The sequence below is a fragment of the Mustela erminea genome, chromosome 1 (genome assembly GCF_009829155.1).
Source record: "Mustela erminea isolate mMusErm1 chromosome 1, mMusErm1.Pri, whole genome shotgun sequence".
NCBI classification, from domain to species: domain Eukaryota; kingdom Metazoa; phylum Chordata; class Mammalia; order Carnivora; family Mustelidae; genus Mustela; species Mustela erminea.
In genome coordinates, this window is record NC_045614.1 from 169,713,279 (window position 1) to 169,734,135 (window position 20,857).

The following is a 20,857-nucleotide window of genomic DNA, read 5'->3' on the forward strand; positions in this document are numbered from 1 at the left end:
TCACCAGTCTACTTTTTTGTCTCTATAGATTTGCCTATTCTAGGTACTTCATAAAATAGAATCATTTATATGTTTCTACGTCATGGTTATTACAAATAATGTTGCTATGAAGATGGGTTTGCAAATAGCTCTCAGGACCCAGCTTTCAATTCTCTTGGCTATATATTCAAAGTGATATTGCTATATCATGTGGTAATTCCATATTTAAATTTTTGAGAAACTGCCACACTATTTTCCATAGAGACTGCACAATTTTATACTCCTACCAACTGTGCCTAAGGGTTCCAATTCCTCCATATCTTCCCCACCATCTATTTCACGTTTTCTTTTTTGATAGGAGACATCTCAGTGGTGAATCTTACTGTGGTTTTGATTTGCGCTTCTCTAATAATTAGTGATGTTGAATACCTCTTCATATGCTTGTTGGTCCTATACTATTTTTGATAATATAGTCTAGAGAGAACTTAATTATCTGGATATTCTGTGGTCCCACTATACCGATGCCATCATCTTGATTGGAGCAGAAGCTGTAGTTCTTGCAGTGCCCCAGTAAAGACACTTGTACACCAGATATTAGTTATAAACCCTCTAAAAATTCAGGGACATGCTGTATTACTTAAGTTTTTAATTGTGTTCATAGACTGCAACCTCTCCAAAGTAAAGAATATGTTATTATACCTTGCGCTTCCTAAACACTAAGAGGCACATCACTTGTAGGCCTCCTCAGATTTTTGATATAGTACATACCAGATTTGAGAATACTGCAAAAAATCATTTGTTGGAAGAATCACAGCTTTGAAAGTGGCCCAGAGCATAAGAGGGAGCTCTGTAAGAGACTTACACTATGATACCATTGGGCCTTCTTGGGGCATGCAACCCAACAGATTCCATGATATTGTAAGTATCTCTGGTACATAAAGACTGTCTTTGAATTTTTGAAGCCTGTTTACAGGATTTAAAGTAGCATAGAATCCTAAAGGCTCTGGAATAATGCTATGCCATATTCCTCATATAAAGATTGGCCACCTGAAAAGCAACTTCTGCTGTGGTGCTGGCCCCTAGTAGATATTGAGCATCTAACATGGTGTATCAAATGATTATATAGTCAGAAAGGATCTACTGTGTCATAAATTCAGGTAAGAATTCAGTAAATTATGATATTATAGAAGTGGTTTATTCAGGATTGGGCCTGAACTAACCTAGATAACATAAGTATCAAAGAAGTTGTTATGAAGCCCTAAGTAACCTACTATTTTTGGAGCTTCTCCCTCAACACAGACTGATAGCTCTGTGGAGTATTCTCTATACCCAAGTGATGGAGTTGAAGTAAAAATCTGGGCTGGTTTGTGGTTGGGATGGCTTGAGGACTGAAAATGAACTGTTGCTACACTCTAGCTTTGCCTAGGGATGGTGCTGAAAGAGTGTGGAGGTAAACCTTCCTAATCAACAGGGCTTTGACCAATTTACGTGGTCATAACCTGGAATGAGAAGAAAAATATCTTGAGTTATAAATGTTCCTGGACTTTTAGGCATTTGAAAGAGCTTGGCTGGTATGTTAGGAGTTTGGAAGCAGTGAGAATGGAAGATTGAAAGCGAAGAAGTTGTGGACTCTGGGGCGCCTGGGTGGCTCAGTGGTTAAGCCTCTGCCTTCGGCTCAGATCATGATCCCGGGGTCCTGGGATCGAGTCCCGCATCGGGCTCTCTGCTCAGCAGGGAGCCTGCTCCCCCCTCTCTCTCTGCCTGCCTCTCTGCCTACTTGTGATCTCTGTCTGTCAAATAAATAAATAAATAAAATCTTTAAAAAAAAAAAAAAAGAAGAAGTTGTGGACTCTGTGTGGTGGTAGTGGACCAAAAAGTGTGCAGATCATTTATTTCTCAAATCCATGACTACCGATAGGCTGTTCTATGGGAAGTCACCTATATCAAAGTTTTAGAACCTCTGGGTATAAGTTGAAATTGGGTTTGTGGAAACCTGTAGACCAGGCTCCTTTCTGAGTTATATACAAAGTAATGTCTTTAGCTCTCTCCTTTGATGTGTCAAAAATACAAAGTATTTTTCTTGTTTATTAACTATTCTATGAATGATTGACTCAACTCCTTTGCATGTTTTTTGCCTCTCATTTAAGATTTATTTTTGAGAATATCCATGGCTTATTCACATTGTTTTGTGGACTATGATGCTACATTGATCAGGTCACCTTAAACGTGTCTGTAGCTTAATGAGGGATGAGTGACAAGATGCTTATGTCAATTATAACTTTTTTGTACAATTAGTATAAAATATTCTGAACTTAATGAGCAACTCTGAGATGGTTCACTGTGTTGAATTGCTCACATGTGTACTGTGCTGGGGTGCTGTTCAAATTCCAGAGGAGGGTTTGAAGGAAATCAGTGCCCATATTTTTATGGTCAGAGAATGACCAGATGTGTCCCCATTGCCAGTCATGGTTTGCCTAATATCTTTTTTACCTTTCTTAAGGGTTGAGGCATGCTTTGAAGGGATAATAGCCATATGAATGAGCCCAATTTGGGACTAATATTTTATTAATGTCAATTCTGATATAATCAAAAGTTCCACTAGTGAAAGCAGAAATATAACAAACTTCCCACAGAACATTTTTCATTTTTCCTTATGAATAACATTATTTTAGGAATTGTCTCTTACCTTCACAAATTTACCAAAATTGTAGCAGCCTTTTCTCTGACCTATTTTTCACCATGCAGTCTTGAACGTTTGCACTGAAGCTTAGGTTAAAATGCATCTTTGTTTTCTAAATTAGTCTTCAACATGACTGCTGTATAGGTTCCCATTTTTATATAGGTTCCCAAGCCCTATGTCAATCTATCCTTTTCTGTGAGCCAACCCAGCCTCCCATTTTCCATCAATGCTCAGTACCCTAGAGCCTTTTCTTGGTCAGATAGCAATTCTATCAGAGGGAATACTTTGTCATACTTTATCTCTGCTGCCTAGAATATGCTAGCACAACATAGTGAGCAGTAATATTTGGTATGTGACTAAATAAATAAATGGAGGAATGAATTATTAAGTTTGAATGATAACATTATTCTTCTCAAGTAATACAAATAATTTTGCTGAAAGAATCTTCAGACAATAAGTGTCTATTTCACCATCATGCTATGGCATCAAGGTATGTACACATTCCATTGGAATTAAAGTTGAGGAAAAAGTAATTTTATTTATTATTTATTTATTTTTTTAGTTCTAATTAATATATAATGTATTATTTGTTTCAGGGCTACAGGTCCATGATTCTTCAATCTTACACAACACCCAGAGCTCACCACAACACATACCCTCCCCAATGTCCATCACCTAGTCAACCATCCCCCACCCCCCCCAAAACCCTCAGTTTGTTTCTGAATATTAAGAGTCTCTCATGGTTTATCTCCCTCGCTGGTTTTGTTTTGTTTCATTGAGGAAAAAGCCATTTTAAAAACCTAGCAAAATCTAAGTGGAGATCAAGGAAATCTGTAGGCCCCAGGGGAGCTCAAATTTTGCCTCCCTTCAACTTACTTTTGCCTTGGGCTTCTTCCCTTCTTCCCAAAGAAGAAGAAATTTAATGGGCAAATGAAAAGTAAGACCTTATGGGTCTTTATTAGTTGGATTTGTCAGAGTGATGAGGAGTAGGATTGAACATTTTAGCTCTTAATTAGAAGTGCATTTTAGGATGAGTGGGTTTTCCACAAGACTAGAACATTAGATTCAAAGGAGATGTTGCCTCTTTAGAAATATCTCCATTTAAAGAATCCCAGATACTATATACCAGGGCTACTGTAACCCTTAAAGAGTGGCTATGCTCTTTGTAGTTGTTGTTTATGTGTCTTTAATCCTCTTGCCACTTCCATATCTTCCTTTATACACCATCAGAACTTTAGCTTTAGTTTAGGTGAGGGCTAAAATGGCAAGGTCATGAGAAGACCATTTGGCCTACTTGTAATTTTGTAATTTCTATGTCATTAAATTCTTATGTTGAATGAATTCTCCAGGTGGTTTAGTGTAGCACAGGATGAGATCCCAGTTTGGAGAAGCTCTCTTATGGTAACATGTAAACAGTATTGAATATTTATAGAGTGTACTACATACACATTTTACAAATGTTTATAAAATGTACAAAATGTTATGTATATTGACTCCTTTTAACATCTCAATGTGCCTGTGGACAAAAGTCCTGTTATTATCAACATTCTCATTTTTGAGCATTTTGACCAGAGAATTAAGTGATTTACTTAATTTCATACAACTGTTGAGAGAAGTAATTAGAATCACACCTGAAATAGTCTGGCTCCATATTCCACACTCCTAAGTTTTTCACTATAATTTTTCTCATAAAGAGAACATACATTTGACAGACCTTGACTTCTGAGTACACTTTTCTCAGGAAACTTAAAGGTAGTGTATCTATGAAAATACTAGACAAAATTAATCTATTCATTTTACAAATATCTAATTCCTACCTTGTAACAAGTCTTAAGCTTCACTATTGACCTACATCTCTGGCCAATAATCTCCATAAATGAATATGGCCTACAATAATGACAATCAAAATGATAATATAATTAAAGTAAGGATAACCTTGCCTTTTATATTATTTAGGTAAAACAATTAAAAATAATAAATATGTAACATTAGTAAAATAAAATTTTGGAATTAGCTGCATATTCAAGAGGTAAATTAGAAGGAAAGAAAGGAAAAAATAAAAACAACCTTTGTGCAAAATTTTATTTCCAAACTAGAAACAGTGTGACAACCTTAGATTTATGAAAACAAAATAACAGAACAAAATAACTTTTTTTATGTATCCAGGCTTTAGTGGAACTCATCTCTGAGTTGTATCAAAGGGAAAGAAACTATCTTGTCAGGCTGTTAGTAAAAAGAACATGAAATGAGTTCTCTGATACAAGTTTTTAATTATAAGGCACTATACAATGATATATTTCAATAAAATACTGTGGTTCAGAAATAGAGAAAGTCATTTAACAAATCTAGTATTGCCTTTACATTCATTGATCTACCTTCTTCTAATTAAGTTGGTCAGATGTTAATTGACTTAAGTGCAGTCTTAAATGTAATGAAAATTCATACATATTTAAAGGACTGTAACTCTTCTTTACTAATACATTAGGAATGACTTCCTTCACTCTTGCTGATGCCACTTGATGAAATCTGACCTTTTCCCTTTCCACCCAAGTCCTAAACTGAAAGGCTCTCTTATGTCTATGCATTTGAAGAACAATATGTTTCTCTCAAAATGAAACTTTTAGATATAAATCTAACAAAACGTGAATGACAGATCTAAAAAATAATGTAACATAACCTGCATCCTGAGAATGCAAAACACTAATGAAAGTAATCAGAACAAAATAAATGGAGAGACATATTATGCTTATGGACTGGAAAACAGCATAGTAGAGATTTCAATTACACAAAATGATATATAGGTTTAATATGATTCCTAGCAGAACCCTCTCAGAATTTTTTTATGAATGTACATAATTTTTTAATAAAATTTATATGGAAAAGCATAGGAATTATAATAGCTAAATGAATTGTGAAAAAGAAGTAAAATAGGAGGAATGACTCTATCAAATATTAAAGCTGAATATAAAGATACAGGGATCAAGATTGTGTTATATTGGGACGCCTGGGTGGCTCAGTTGGTTAAGCAGCTGCCTTCGGCTCAGGTCATGATCCCAGCGTCCTGGGATCGAGTCCCACATCGGGCTCCTTGCTCCGCAGGGAGCCTGCTTCTCCCTCTGACTCTGCCTTCCACTCTGTCTGCCTGTGCTCGCTCTCGCTCGCTCTCTAACAAATAAATAAATAAAATCTTAAAAAAAAAAAAGATTATGTTATATTAGCAGATAGACACATAAAAAAATCCACTTGTAGACTCATCTAAGTATTGAAAATATAAAAGGTACAAAATCAATTCAGTGGAGAAAGGATATGTTTCTAGCAGGGGTAGAACAATTGGGTACTGTAGACAAACACACATACAGAAGTCCACAAATAAATATAGAAATTCTGAGTTCTCACAGTGCAGTGTACCTCCAAGACAGCAGTTCAATTCCTTAACTTCCTCCCCAGCATGTTTGTATTTTTTATTAAGGCATAATTGATAAAAATTATTACATAAATTTCATGTAATCAATATAATGATTCAATATTTGTGTATATTGAGAAATGATCATAATAAGCTAGTTATTTTCTGTTATCAAACACAGTTAAAAATTTTATTTTCTTGTGATGAAGACTTTTCAATTTATTCTCTTAGCAACTTCCAAATATGCAATACCATGTTAACTATCATCACCCTGCTATCCATTATACCCCCTGACTTAATATATTTTAAACTGGAAGTTTGAACCTTTTGATCTTAACCCATTATGCTCACTCTTCAACCCTCTATAACCCAACCCCCATTTCTGGAAGCTACCAGTCTGTTCTGTCTGTCTATGAGCTTAGTGTTTGTTTTTAGATTCCACATATAAGTGAGATCATACTATATTTGTCTCTGATTTATTACACCTAGCATCATGTCTTCAAGGTCCATCTATGTTGTTTCAAATGGTGAGATCTCATTCCGTTTCATGGCTGAATTGTATTCCATTGTGTGAGAGAAAGAGAGAGAGAGATTTTATTCACCCAATGGTAAACATTTAGGTTGCTTTCACATCAGCAATTATAAATAATGGTGGAAAAAACATAGGGGTGCATATGTTTTTTCTGAATTAGTGTTTTCATTTTCTTTGGGTAACTACTCAGAAGTGTGATAGCTGGATCATATGGTAGTTATCTTTTTTTAATTTTTTGATGAATCACCATACTGTTTTCCATAGTGGCTACCCTAATTTACAATCCCATCAATAGTAAACAAGGATTTCTTTTTTCCAATCCTTGTTAACACTTGTAATTTCTTTTTTTTTTTTTTGACAGTAAACATTCTAACAGGTGTGAGATGATACCTCATTGTGATTTTCATATGCATTTCCCTGATGATTAAGAAAATCAAGCATGTTTTCATGAACCTATTGGCCATCTGTGTATCTTTATGGAAAAATGTCTATTCATGTCTTCCGCCCAATTTTTTATCAGATTGTTTCGAGTTTTTTTGTTTTGTTTTGCTGTTGAGTTGTAGGAGTTATTTATGTATTTTGGATACCAACCTCTTATCAGGTACATGATTTGCAAATATTTTCTTCCACTCAGTAAGTTGCTTTTTCATTTTATTGGTTTTCTTTGTTGTGCAGAAGCTTTTTAGTCTGATATACTCCAGTTGTTGATTTTTTGCTTTTGTTGCCTTTTCTTTTGGGAAGTCAGACCCCAAAAATCATCACCAAGACTGATGTCAAGGAGCTTACCATCTAAGTTATCTTCTAGGAGTTTTATGGTTTTGGTCTTACATTTAACTTACATTTAAAATTTAACAATTAACTAAAAAATTTCGAGTTGATTTTTGCATATGGTGTAAGATTGTGGTCCAGTTTCATTCTTTTGTAAGTGACTCTGGAACCATTTGTTGAAGAGACTATCCTTTCCCCATTATGTGCCATTAGCTCCTTTGTTGCAAATTAACTGGCAATATGTGTGTGTGTTTATTTTGTGGCTCTCTGCTCTGTTCTATTGATCTATGTATCTGTTTTCATGCCACTACCATACTGTTTTGATTACTATGGCTTTGTGATATAGTACAAAATTAGGGAACATGATACATTTGGCTTTGTTCTTGAGATATTGATGAGCTATTTGTAAATTTTAAGCTTGCTTGTTCTATTTCTGTGAAAATGCCATTAGAATTTTGATAGAGATTTCATCAGCTCTATAGATTGCTTTGGGTAATATAGACATTTTAACATTAATTCTTTCAATTCATGAGCACAGAATATATTTCCATTTATTTGCATCTTTTTTAAAATTTTTAACTGATGTCTAGGTGACATTAATATTAGTTTCAGGTACACAACATAATGCTTCAACAATTACATGCACTATTAAGTGTTCATCATGATAAGTGTATTACAGTATTACTGGCTATTATCTCTATGCTGTACTTTTTATGCCTGAAAGTTATTTATTTAATAAATGGAAGTTTGTACCTTTTAATCCCCTTCAGCCATTTCACCCATCCCCCCCAACCCCTCTTCCTTGACAACCACCAGTTTTCTGTCTTTATGAGTCTGTTTCTCTGTTGTTTGTTTTTTAGATTACACACACAACTGAACTCTTGTGATATTTGACTTTTTAAGGTTTACTTCACTAGGCATAAAACTCTTTAGGTCCACCCACACTGTCATAAATGGCAATATTTCATTCATTCATTCTCTTTACTGAGTATTCTATTGTGTATATATACATCTTTGCCTATTCACCTATGATAAAATTTAGGTTGCTTCCATATCTTGGTTACTCTAAATAATGAAATAAACAGGGGTGAATATATATATTTCTTGAATTAGTGTTTTTATTTTCCTTGGGCAAATACCCAGCGGTGGAATTCTTTTCTCACATGGTACTTTTGATTTTAGTTTTGGGAAAAACCTCCATACTCTTTCTTCTCCATAATGTCTGTGTCAATATACATTACCACCAAAAGTGCACAAGGGTGCGGCGCCTGGGTAGCTCAGTGGGTTAAAGTCTCTGCTTTCGGCTCAGGTCATGATCTCAGGGTCCTGGGATTGAGCCCTGCATCGGGCTCTCTGCTTTGCCAGGAGCCTGCTTCTTCCTCTCTCTCTGCCTGCCTCTCTGCCTACTTGTGATCTGTCTGTCAAATAAATAAATAAATTCTTTAAAAAAAAAAAAGTGCATAAGGGTTCCCTTTTTCCTTGCCAAATCTGTTATTTCTTGTGTTTTTGTTACCAGCAGTTCCAACTGGTATGAGATGACTGATTTTGATTTTCATTTTCCTGATGATTAATGATGTTGAGCATCTTCTTATGTATTTGCCAGATTTTTATGTATCTACTTAGTTCCTCTATTTTTCAGTTGGATTATTTTTTGTTAAGTTTTATTCTTTATATATTTTAGGAATTAACCTCTTGTGGTATCTATCATTTGCAAATATTTTCTCCTATTTAGTAGGTTAATTTTTCATCTTGTTGATGGGTTCTCTTGCTGTGAAAAAAGCTGTTTAGTTTGATAAGTCATAATTATTTATTTTTGCTTTTGTTTCCCTTGCCTGAAAAGACAGATCCAGAAAAAATGTTGCTAAGGTGGATATCCAAGGCATTATTGCCTATGTTTTCTTTTAAAATTATTATGGTTCAAGTTTTACATTAAGTTCTTTAATCCATTTTGAATTTATTTTGTTTATGGTATAAGAAAGTGGTGTAGTTTCCCTTTTTGAATTGTGCTGTCTCTTTGTCACAGCACCGCTTATTGAAGAGACCATTTTTTTCCTGTTGTGTGTATATCCTTGTTTCCTTTGTCATAGAATAATTGACCATATATGCATGGGTTTATTTCTGGCCTCTCAGTTCAGTTCTATTGATCTATGTGTCTGTATGCCAGTACCATACTGTGTTGATTACTATAGTTTTGTAGTATATCTTAAAAGCTGGGACTGTGATACCCTCCAACTATGTTCTTTCTCGAGATTGCTTTGCCTATGCAGAGTCTTTTGTGGTTCCATACAAATTTTAAGATTTTCTTGTTCTATTTCTGTGGAAAACATAATTGGTATTTTGATAGAGATTACATTGAACCCATAGACTGCTTTAGACAGCATGGACATTTTAACAAAATTCTTCCAATCCTTGAGAATGTATTATCTTGCTATTTAGTTGTGTCACTTTCTGTTTCTTTCATTAATTTCTCATAGTTTTCATTGTGCCGATCTTTCACCTCTTGGTTAAGTTTATTACTAGGTATTTTATTCTTTTCAATGCAATTGTCAATGAGATTGTTTTCTTAATTTCTGTTTCTATTGCTCTTTTATTAGTGTGTAGAAATGCAATAGATTTCTATATATCAATTTTTGTATCTTGCAACTTTACTGAATTTATTTATTACTCATAACAGTTTTTTGTTGGAACCTGTATGGTTTTCTGTATGTAGTATTATGTCATCTGCAAATATTGATATTTTTATCTCTTTCTTTCTGATACCTTTTATTTCTTTTTATTGTCTAATTGCACTACCAAGGATTTCCAATACTATATTGAGTAAAATTTGTAAGAATAGGGGTCCTTTTCTTGTTCCTAATTTTAGAGTAAAAACTTTTCAGCTTTTTACCCACTGAATATAATATTAGCTGTGGACTTGTCATATATGACCTTTCGACTTTAAGGTACATTCCCTTTATACCAGCTTTGTTGAGAGTTTTTATCAAACATGGATTTTTAGTTTTGTCAAACATTTTTGGATGAATCTATAGAGATGACCATATAATTTTCATCCTTTATTTTATTAAAATGGAATGTCATGTTGATTTATTTGTGATATTGAACCATCCTTGCAATCCTGGACTAAATCCCACTTGATCATGATATATAATCCTTTTAATGTATGTTGAGTTTGGTTTGATCTTTGGTTGAGGTTTTCTTCATTTATGTTCATCAGAGATATTGGCCTGTGATTTTCTTGTGGTGTCCTCACCTAGTTTTGATATAAGGGTAATTCTTGGCTTATAAAATGAGTTTGAAGTGTTCCATCCTCTTCTGTTTTTTAGAGTTTGAAAAAGATTAGTATTCTTCAAATATTTGGTAGAATTCACAGTGAAGCCATCTGATGCTGGACTTTTTTTTTGTTGGGAGGTTTTTGATTACTGACTCAATCTCCTTACTAGTAATTGGTTTATGCACATTTTCTTCATGATTCAGTTGTGGAAGGTTATTTCTAGGGATTTATACATTTTTTCTAGGTAGTACAGCTCATGGGTCAAAAAAGAAAACACTTTAAAGAAAATTTTAAAATATTTTATCTAAATAAAATGAAAATGCAACATAACAGATTTGTGGTGTAAGGCTGACACTCTGATTATAGAAAATTTCATGGAATCAAACACTTATATGAGAAAAAAATCTAAAGTTAATAATCTGATCTTCACCTTTAGCAACTAGAGAAGGGAGACTGAATTAAATCCAAAGGAAGCAGGAGGTAGAAAATTATAAAACTCAGAGCAGAAATTAATAAAACTTTAAAATAATAGAAACAGAGAAATCAAAAGCTGATTCTTTGAAAAATAAACATAATTGATAAATTTCCAACTTGACTGACCAAGCACAAAAGAGAGATAAAAGAAATTGCTAATTTCTGGAAGGAAAGAGGGGACATTACCACTGATTCACATATATTAAAAATACAATAAGAGAATACTACTAAAAAAATAATAAAGCACCTATGCCCAAATTGGAAATTTTAGATGAAATAGACCAATTACTTGAAAGAGAAAAACTACAAAAATCAATCAAGATCGAATACAAATAAGAATAGTTCTATCTATTAATGAAATTCTATATATAAAAGTTTTGAAAAAAGAAAATTCCAGTTTCAGATAGTTACATTAATTCTATCAAATACCAAATGAGGAAATAATACTAATTGTACACAATGTGCTCTAGAATAGAAAAGACAATGGGGGCATTTGGGAGGTTCTGTCATTAAGAATCTGCCTTTGGCTGAGGTCATGGTCCCAGGGTCCTGGGATAGACCCCCATGTTGTCAGTGGAAAGCCTGCTTCTCCCTCTCTCACACCCCCTGCTTGTGTTCCCTCTCTTGCTGTGTCTCTGTCAAATAAAAAAATAAAATCTGAAAAAAAAAAAAAAAGACAATGAGGCCCTTTCCAACTCATTTTATGGGGCCCAGCCTTACTCTAATACCAAAATAAGGCAGAGACTGCAAGACACAAATTTAGAGTTTAATATTATCATGAATATCAACACAAAATTCTGAAAAATATAGCAATTTGAATTCAGCAACATATAAAGAGATCAATTATAGTTTATTTCAGTAATGAAAGGCTCATGAAACATTTAATTATCAATGTAATTCACCAAATAGCAGACAAAGGAGTGAAAAAAACCTGCATGAACTGTTAATGCAAAAGCCGTGATTAGTCAAAATTAAGAAGTTATCTCATATTGGAAAAGACTAAGGAGGCATTACAACTAAATGCAATATGGAATTCTATATTGGATCTGAAACAGAAAAATATAATAGTGGGAAGCTGGTAGAATCCAAATAAAGTCCTTAATTAATAAAACTGTTATATTTATTTTTTGTTTTGATAACTGTCCTCTGATTATATAAGATAACAGTATTAGAGGAGGCTGGTTGGAGGATACACTGGCACTTTTGTATTATGTTTGCAATCTTTTTTAAGCTGATATTTTTCAAAATAAATTTTTTAAAAAGTAATAAATTTTTTAAAAAGTAAATTTTTTTAAAAGGTGCCATATACTTTAAAATAATAATTTTGAGAAAATTGGAATAGTTATGTTAATATCACATAAAATAGACTTAAGGACAAGAAATGTTACAGATAAATAGAAATATATCATAATTAAATGGTTACTACATTAAAAAGTTATAACAATTCTGATTTATTAATCCCCTAATAATAGATCTTCAAAATACACAGGTACACTGACAGACTAAAGAGGAATAAAAAGACAAAAGAAATAGGTAAAGCCATTATTAGAGTTAGACATTTTAATGCTCCTTTCTCAATTATTAATAGGATGCCAAGTTTAGTAAGACTATAGAATAATTGAACAACCATCAAATAAAAGGACTGAATTTATATTTACATATTTATAATTAATTTGACTCAACAACAGAATATACATTCTTCTTAAGTGCATATGAAACAATCACAAAGATAGTCCATATGCTTGGCCATATACATTCCTTAACAAATTTAAAATTATTTAGCTTATATAAATCACATTTCATAAATACAATGTAAACTGCTAGAGATTAATAATTGGAAGATACTTGTGATATCCTCAACTATTTGAAAGTTAAACAGACACACACACACACACACAAATAACTCAAGGGTCAAGGAAGATTTCAAAGAAGAATTTAGAAAATACTTTGAATGAATGGATATAAAAACATATAAAAGTTTATTAGATTCTGCTAATACAGTGCTTAGAGAGAAATTTATTAAGTGTAAATGTTTACATGATCAAAGAAAAAATATCAAATTAGTGAAGTAAGTTGTTTATCTCAAGAAATTTTAAAAGATAAAAAGAAAATCCCAAAGAAGTAGAATAAAAGAAAGAATATAGATAGAAGCAGAAATCGGTGGAATAGAATATAAACATTAAAGAAAATCTGAGGGAACCAAAAACTGGTGTTTTGAAAGACTGACAAAACTGATAAATCTCTAATTGCCTTCTGAACAGTTTTATGCCTACTTTAGGGACAATGGACAAATACCTTGAATAACTCAAATTACTAAAAATGAGCCAAGAAAAGAGTGAAATGAAAATAATCTGTCTAATATACAAATGAATTTATTAAACCCTCCGAGACTCAGCCTTAGCTAACTCAATGAATTCCATCGAACCTTTAATAAAAAAGCAGAAATCCCACAGAAAATCAGAAAAATATAAGAGGAAGAACATTTGCAAATCATTTATGAAGCCAGCACTACTTTGATGTGACAGAGAAATATTATAAAAAAAAAAAACTTTAGCAAAATATTTGCAAATCAAACTGAACAATATAAAAGTCTAATAATCCATCCTGATAAAGTGATTTTACAGGGCAATGCAAAGTTTAACACTACAAAGTAATGTAATTCCCTATATTAACTATATTACTATAATTTTTCTCTAATATCAAAAACAGGGCTAGAAAATCTTTTACTCAATATTGGACTGGAGAGCCTATCCAGTGATTAATGCTAGAAAAGCTAGTATAAAAAAAGGGATTGGAAAACAAGAAAATGACATAATTTTGTAGTTAGAATATTCTAAGGAATTAAAAAAGTGATTATAAGTAATAAGTCAGCAAGTTTGAAGGACATAACATTAGTAAGGGAATTTTGTTTCCATATACTTACAACAAACTATTAAAAGTAGCATACAAATGATATATAGTTGCATAAGATTAAAATACTTAGCAATATATTTAATAAAATATGCGTAAGACTTGTTCATTTAAACTGAAAACTATCACTGAGAAATTTATGAAATTCTAAACAAATTAGAGAGTTTGCTTCATAAGGTACGATACAGTATTATGAACACAGAAATTCACTCTAAATTGATATATAGGTATAAATCAATTTCCAAAAAAAATTCAGAGAATGTTTGTACAATTTAACTAATTTTAAAATTTGTATATATAAAAAAAAATTTACAAGACTTACATTAACTGATTTAAAGTTTTGCTCTAAAGATAAAGTTACCAAGTTTGTGGCTACGTGGTATAGTGTGAAGTTAGATTAATGAATCATATGTACGATAAAGAATATAGAATTAGGTATATACAAATGTGGTCAATTTGGGTTTTTAAAACCAAATTTCCAAGATATTTAATTGAATATCTGTAAAGGAGAGACATAAATATCAACATTTTCATTACACTATTAAAACAAAACTCTAGGGTGCCTGACTGGCTGAGTCCAGAGAGGATGTGACAGTGACTCTAGGGGTTGTGCTTTTAGCCCCATATTGGGTTTAGAGATTACATACATAAATAAATAATTGAAAATAAATAAAAAATTTAAATAACCTCAAATATATCATAGGTTAAAATATAAAATCTAAAATAATAAAATATAAGAGAAATCCTTATGGCCAAGAATTAGGCAAAGACATCTTAATAAAACACTGAAAAACAAATCTTTTTAAAAGAATAAATGGACAAATTGGATTTATCCATTTTTCTTTTTAAAATCCATTATTCTTTTTAAAAGAATAAATGGATAAATTAGAATGTTCAGCTCTTCAAATTATTCTGTAGAAAATAAAAATGAAAACACAAGCAACAAACTAGTAAAGAATATTTGTATAAATAAGTAATACATACACTTACACACACACACACACACGTAAGCAGGATATGAAAGAAAAAAGGTCTCTGCCATTATTATTCAGCTCATTTCAGAATAAATTTTGTTCATATCAAAGATGCTTAAGACTCAAAACTTGTCTTTTTTCCTGAATAAGACTCATAAATTCCAGGACTAGAGAGTTATTCTTCATTTCAAGTTCATGATTAATCTGCCTACTGAATTTCTATTTTATGAACTGTAACATCCATTCATTAATGAATTAATATATAACTCTAGTTTTGTAAGTCTTATAGATGAAAACAAAATATGTCTGAAGGAGAGTTTTTTCATGACCCATATACTTTAACTAACATTTTAAAATATGAGTCTGAACCATTTTACCTTAAAATCAAGAGGATATTTTGATTGTTTGAATTTAATATTTATTATCAAGATTGTCACAGCTTGTGATTTTTTTTTTTTAGAAAAGATTGTTATAGTCCTATTTGAAAAGTATATGCTGCCATAAAAATTATGGTTAGCCAACCAGGAAAATAGCAGCTAATGCAGAAACTAAATTTGATAATTCAGAGAAATTCTACTAATAGACATTATGAGGCAGTGGACTATTAAACTGCATAGGATAAGTGGTTTGTGGTGGGCATTTACTACTAAGTAGTTAAAGTTACAAACACGAACTCTTAGAATTTTATGTGAAAACAAACTGCTATTACTTTCTCATTTCAAAGAACAGGTGACAGTAGTAACCACTGTTAGGGAAAGAAAATCCTTAAACTTAGAGAGCTAAATTACCATAAATAGAAAGAAAGTAATAGGATAGGATGAGCTGGCTCTGGATCAGCAATTTATTAATTCATCTGTTCATTCATCATATCATTATCATATGTTTCAGGCACTGTTTTGATTTCTAGGGATAAGGTATGAGTACTGACAAAAACTGTACCGTAATGGAGTTCATTCTAGTCAGCTGAAACAGATAAAATCCAAATATACAAATAATATATAATGTAATAAAGGAAAGAAAGTAGGTGTCATGATAACAGCTACTTGGAGAGTAGACAGGATAATTACAGAAGGGTTTTCTGAGGTGGTGTTGGAGAGATTTACATAAAACAAGTAAGTCATACCTCTATCTGAAAAAGAATGGTTTTGAGAGGGGCATCAGAAAAAGAATGTTCCAGAAAGAACCAATATTTAGTGAAAAGACCAGAGTATGTGGCACTCTTAACATATTCTTAATATATTTTTAATGTGGGAATCTGTAGGGCATCGTTGTAACAATAATGGAGGGTTTCTCAACTCTGCACCATTGACATTTGGGGCCAGCTAACTTGTAGGGAATTGTCTTGTATATTGTAGACTGTTTAGCAGCATCCTTGGCCTCTCCCTAGAAGATGAGAGTAGCAGCCCCTGTAAATATATCATACCTCTAGATGATGCCAAATGTCCCTGCCCAGGAGGAATGGGTGCAAAACAACCCCCATCCTATGGTTTTGGAACTGATCTAACCCCTGATCTTGACAAAAGGAACAAGAGAGGTGATGAAAAGAGATGTGCTCTGAGAGGGAGAGCTAGAAGTCAATAATAAGCAGGACCCTGTAGGATATTTTAAGAACCTTCATTGCAGTGATTTCAGCAGAGGAGCAAGTTTGGGGGCCTTTCTGACTGATGAGTGGAAAATAGGTTGTAGGTGAGGAAGAATGAAGAGAACCTTGTTAGGAAGCTCTTGGAATAATCCAAATAAGAGATAAATCATTGAATGGATGGTAGCAGAGAAAGCAGTAAGAAATGGAGAGTTCTAGATACTGTTTGGTTTGTGTGTATGTGTTTTTGCTTTTGTTTGTTTGTTTAAGATTTTGTTTATTTATTAGAGAGCACGCAAGCAAGGGAAAGGGACAAAGGGAGAAGCAGACTTACTGCTGAGCAGGGAGCTGGATGTGGGGCTCAATCCCAGGACTCTGAGATCACAACCTGAATCAAAGACAAATGCTTCATTGACTAAGCCACCCAGGTGCCCCTAGATATATTTTGAAGTACAGTTAACCGGATAAGTTTTTGGATGCAAAAGGAGTCTTTTTTTTTTTTGTCTGTACAACTGAGAGTGGAATGATTTATTGAGATGAATAAGACCCCTGGAAAAACAGGATTTGGGCACAGTTGAGGGATGTATTCACCAGGAGTTTGGTTTTTAACATGTTAATTTTGAGTTAGTTATTAGTTATTGAAGTAAAGATGTTGAGTAGAAATGTGAGGTAAGTGGCTAGATTTCAGGCAAGTGGCTGAGGCTGGAATTATAAATATTTGCATGTTATTATCTATCCAGGAGTTTACTCAGGGGACAGGTGTACATATAATAGAGAAGAAATTCAGGAATTAAACTCTGAAATGCTTGAACACTTCAGAAGTCTGGAGGTTGAGTAAATATATTGTAGAACAGAGTACAACATTTTTACAAATGTTCACAGCAGAACATATATTTTAACTGAATATATTCCTATAGAAAATTTTCAGGACATCAGATTAAGGAAAAGTCTACAGGTCCTCCACAGAGTAAAATATGACAGCTTTTGCATAAGAAGAATGCATAGTGTATACAACACAGCAGGGGCTATTGTATTAGCTATTGTAAACCAAGACTTAAAGCCTTAACGAGTAGGGAAATATCAGGGATCTTAATGGAAATGAGAAAAATTAAGTGGCATAAATTAGTGGTAAACATGGTAAGCTCTGTAGTGGCACAGGATGGCACCTTTGAAGAAATAGCTGATAGTATGTTTGGGATGTGCGACTAGGGACAAAGAGAAAAAGATATAATTTAAAATTATTAGTCAAGCAGATATGCATTGTTAGGAGTGCAAGAGTTTTCTGAAGGAGGAAAAAGAATACTTGAGGATAGGACAAGGGACTAACCTATGAGAAATGTTCACATTTTGCAAAGGGTGAATGAAGGGAAAACCTTAGAGAGAAATGTTCAGGGAGATGAGAGAACAAGGACATCAGTAGCAGTGCCAAATTTTCCTGAGATGAGAACATGAAGGGGACTAAAAATTCATTGTGCTTTATATTTAGGAGACTATTTTATACCAGCAAGGGTTTATGTTCAGAAAAATGGTAGAAGTGGTTGACAGATTTTGAAAGGAAATTAAGCAGTAATTTAGTTAATTGACAGTCTAATAGAGAAATGAAGAAACTAATGTCTACATTTCATGTGAGAAGTAATAGAAAATTTTAGAAGGTGAAGTCTTTTAATTTTTTAAAGATTTCTAAAATCATTTCTCCTAAGGACATACATAAAACTAAAACTGAAAATAATGAAGGAGCAAGTGAAAATAGGGGGAATGGTTAAGGTTGAAAAATGCATTATTACAATTGATATCAGATCTTGGTGGCACCAAAATGCAAATGATTACGATAATCCAAAGGTAAACTGACATAAGAAGTAGGAGAAAGAAAAATATGGTATTTTAATATTCAGTGAAATCATGATTGAGAAGAATTAGGAATTTCTGAACTAGGCCAGAAAGTCAAAATTAAAGATTCAATTATAACCACGGATGGATGCCAAGAACTAAAGAATCAAAAATTTTTTTAAGTTTTTATTTAAATTCTAGTTAGTTAATATACAGTGTAATATTAATTCCAGGTATACAATATAGTGATTCAACCTTCCATATACCACTGGATGCTCATTATAGTAAATGCACTCCTAAATCCTCGTGACCTATTTCACCCATCCCGGTGCCCTCTTCACCTCTAGTAACCATCAGTTTGTTCTTTGTGGTTAAGAGTCTGTTTCTTGGTTTGCCTCCTTCTATCATTTTTTCCTCTTTGCTTGTTGGTTTTATTTCTTAAATTCCACATAAGAGGGAGTGAAGTCATATGGTATTTGTCTTTCTCAGACTGACTTATTTTACTTAAAATAATATTCTCTAGTTCCAGCCACATCATTGTAAATGGCAAGATTTCATTTTTTTTTATGCTGAATAATATTCCATTGTATATATATACCACATCTTTATTGATTCATATTATCAATTATCAATTGATAGACATTTAGACTCTTTCTGTAATTTTGCTGTTGTTCATAATACTGCTATAAACATCAGGGTGTGTATGCCCTTGCGAATCAGTATTTTAGTATCCTATGTGTAAGTACCTAGTAGTTCAATTGCTGGGTCATAAGGTAGTTCCAGTTCTAACCTTTCGAGGAATATACATACTGTTTTCCAGAGTGGCTGAACCAGTTTGCATTACCACTAGCAGTGCGGGAGGGTTCCCCTCGCTCCACATCTTCACCAACAATTGCTGTTTTTTGAGTTGTTGATTTTAGCCATTCTGACAGGTGTGAGGTGGTACCTCATTGTAGCTTTGATTTGTGTTTTCCTAATCAGGGATGACATCTTTTCCTGTGTCACTTGGCCATCTGTATGTCTTCTTTGGTAAAAATCTATTCATGTCTTCTATGCATTTTTTTTAAATTGTATTATTCATTTTTTGGATGTTGAGTTGTATCAGTTCTTTATATGTTTTGGATACTAACCCTTTATTAGATATGTCAATTGCAAATATCTTCTACCATACCTTAGGTTACCTTCTAGTTTTATTGATTGTTTCTTCTGGTGTGCAGAAGCCTTTTATTTTGATAAAATCTCAACAGTTTATTTTTGTTTTTGTTTCTCTTGCTTCAGGAGACATATTTAGAAAGAAATTGCTATGTCTAAAGTCAAAGAGGTTACTGCCTGTGTTCTTCTCTAGGATTTTTATGGCTTCTGGTTTCATATTTAGCCTTTTCATCCATTTTGAGTTTATCTTTATGTATAGTCTAAGAAAATGACTTAATTTCATTCTTTTACATATTGCTGTCCAGTTTTCCCAATACTATTTGTTGAAAAGACTGTCCTTTTCCCAATGGACAATCTTTTCCCAAAGACTGTCCTTTTCCCAATCCCAATCTTTGCTTTGTCAAAGATTAATTGACCATATAGTTGTGGCTTCATTTCAGGGTTTTGAATTCTATTCTACTGATCTATGCATTTATTTTTGTGCTGGTACCATACTGTCTTGATGACAAGTATGTTTGTATATTTGTAATATAAATTGAAGTCCAGAATTATTATCCTTCTAGTTCTGTTTCTCTTTTTCTTTTTCACAGTTGATTTGGCTTTTGAGGTCTTTTGTAGTTCCATATAAATTTTAGGATTTTTTGTTCTAGGTCTATGGAAGAATGCTGCTGGCATTTTAATAGAGATTGTATTAAACATGTACATTGCTTTGGGTAGTAGAGAAATTTTAACAATTTTTTTCCTTCTAATCCATAAACATGGAATGTATTTCCATTTCTTTGTGTCATCTTGAGTTTCTTTCATCAGTGTTTTATAGTTTTCATAGTATAGGTCTTTCATCTCTTTGTTTAGGTTTATTCCTATGTATCTTAGTGGTTTTGATGCAATTGTAAATGGGATTGATTCCTTAATTTCCTTTTCTGCCACATTGTTATTGGTGTATAGAAATACAACCTATTTTTGTCATTGATTTTGTATCATGCAACTTTAGTGAATTCCTTTATCAGTTCTAGCATTTTTTTTTTTTTGATGGAGTGTTCCAGGTTTTCTACATGCAGTATCATATCATCTGCAAGTAGTGAAACTTTGACTTCTTCCTCACCAGTCTGAATGGCTTTTATTCCTTTTTGTTGTCTTATTACTGTGGCTAGAACCTCCAGTACTACGTTAAATAACAGTGGTGAGAGTGGACATCTCTGTCTTGTTCCTTCTAAGTTTTTCCCTATGGAGGATGATATTAGCTGTGGGTCTTTCATATATGGGCTTTTTAATGTTGATATATGTCCCTCTATCCCTACTTTTTTGATG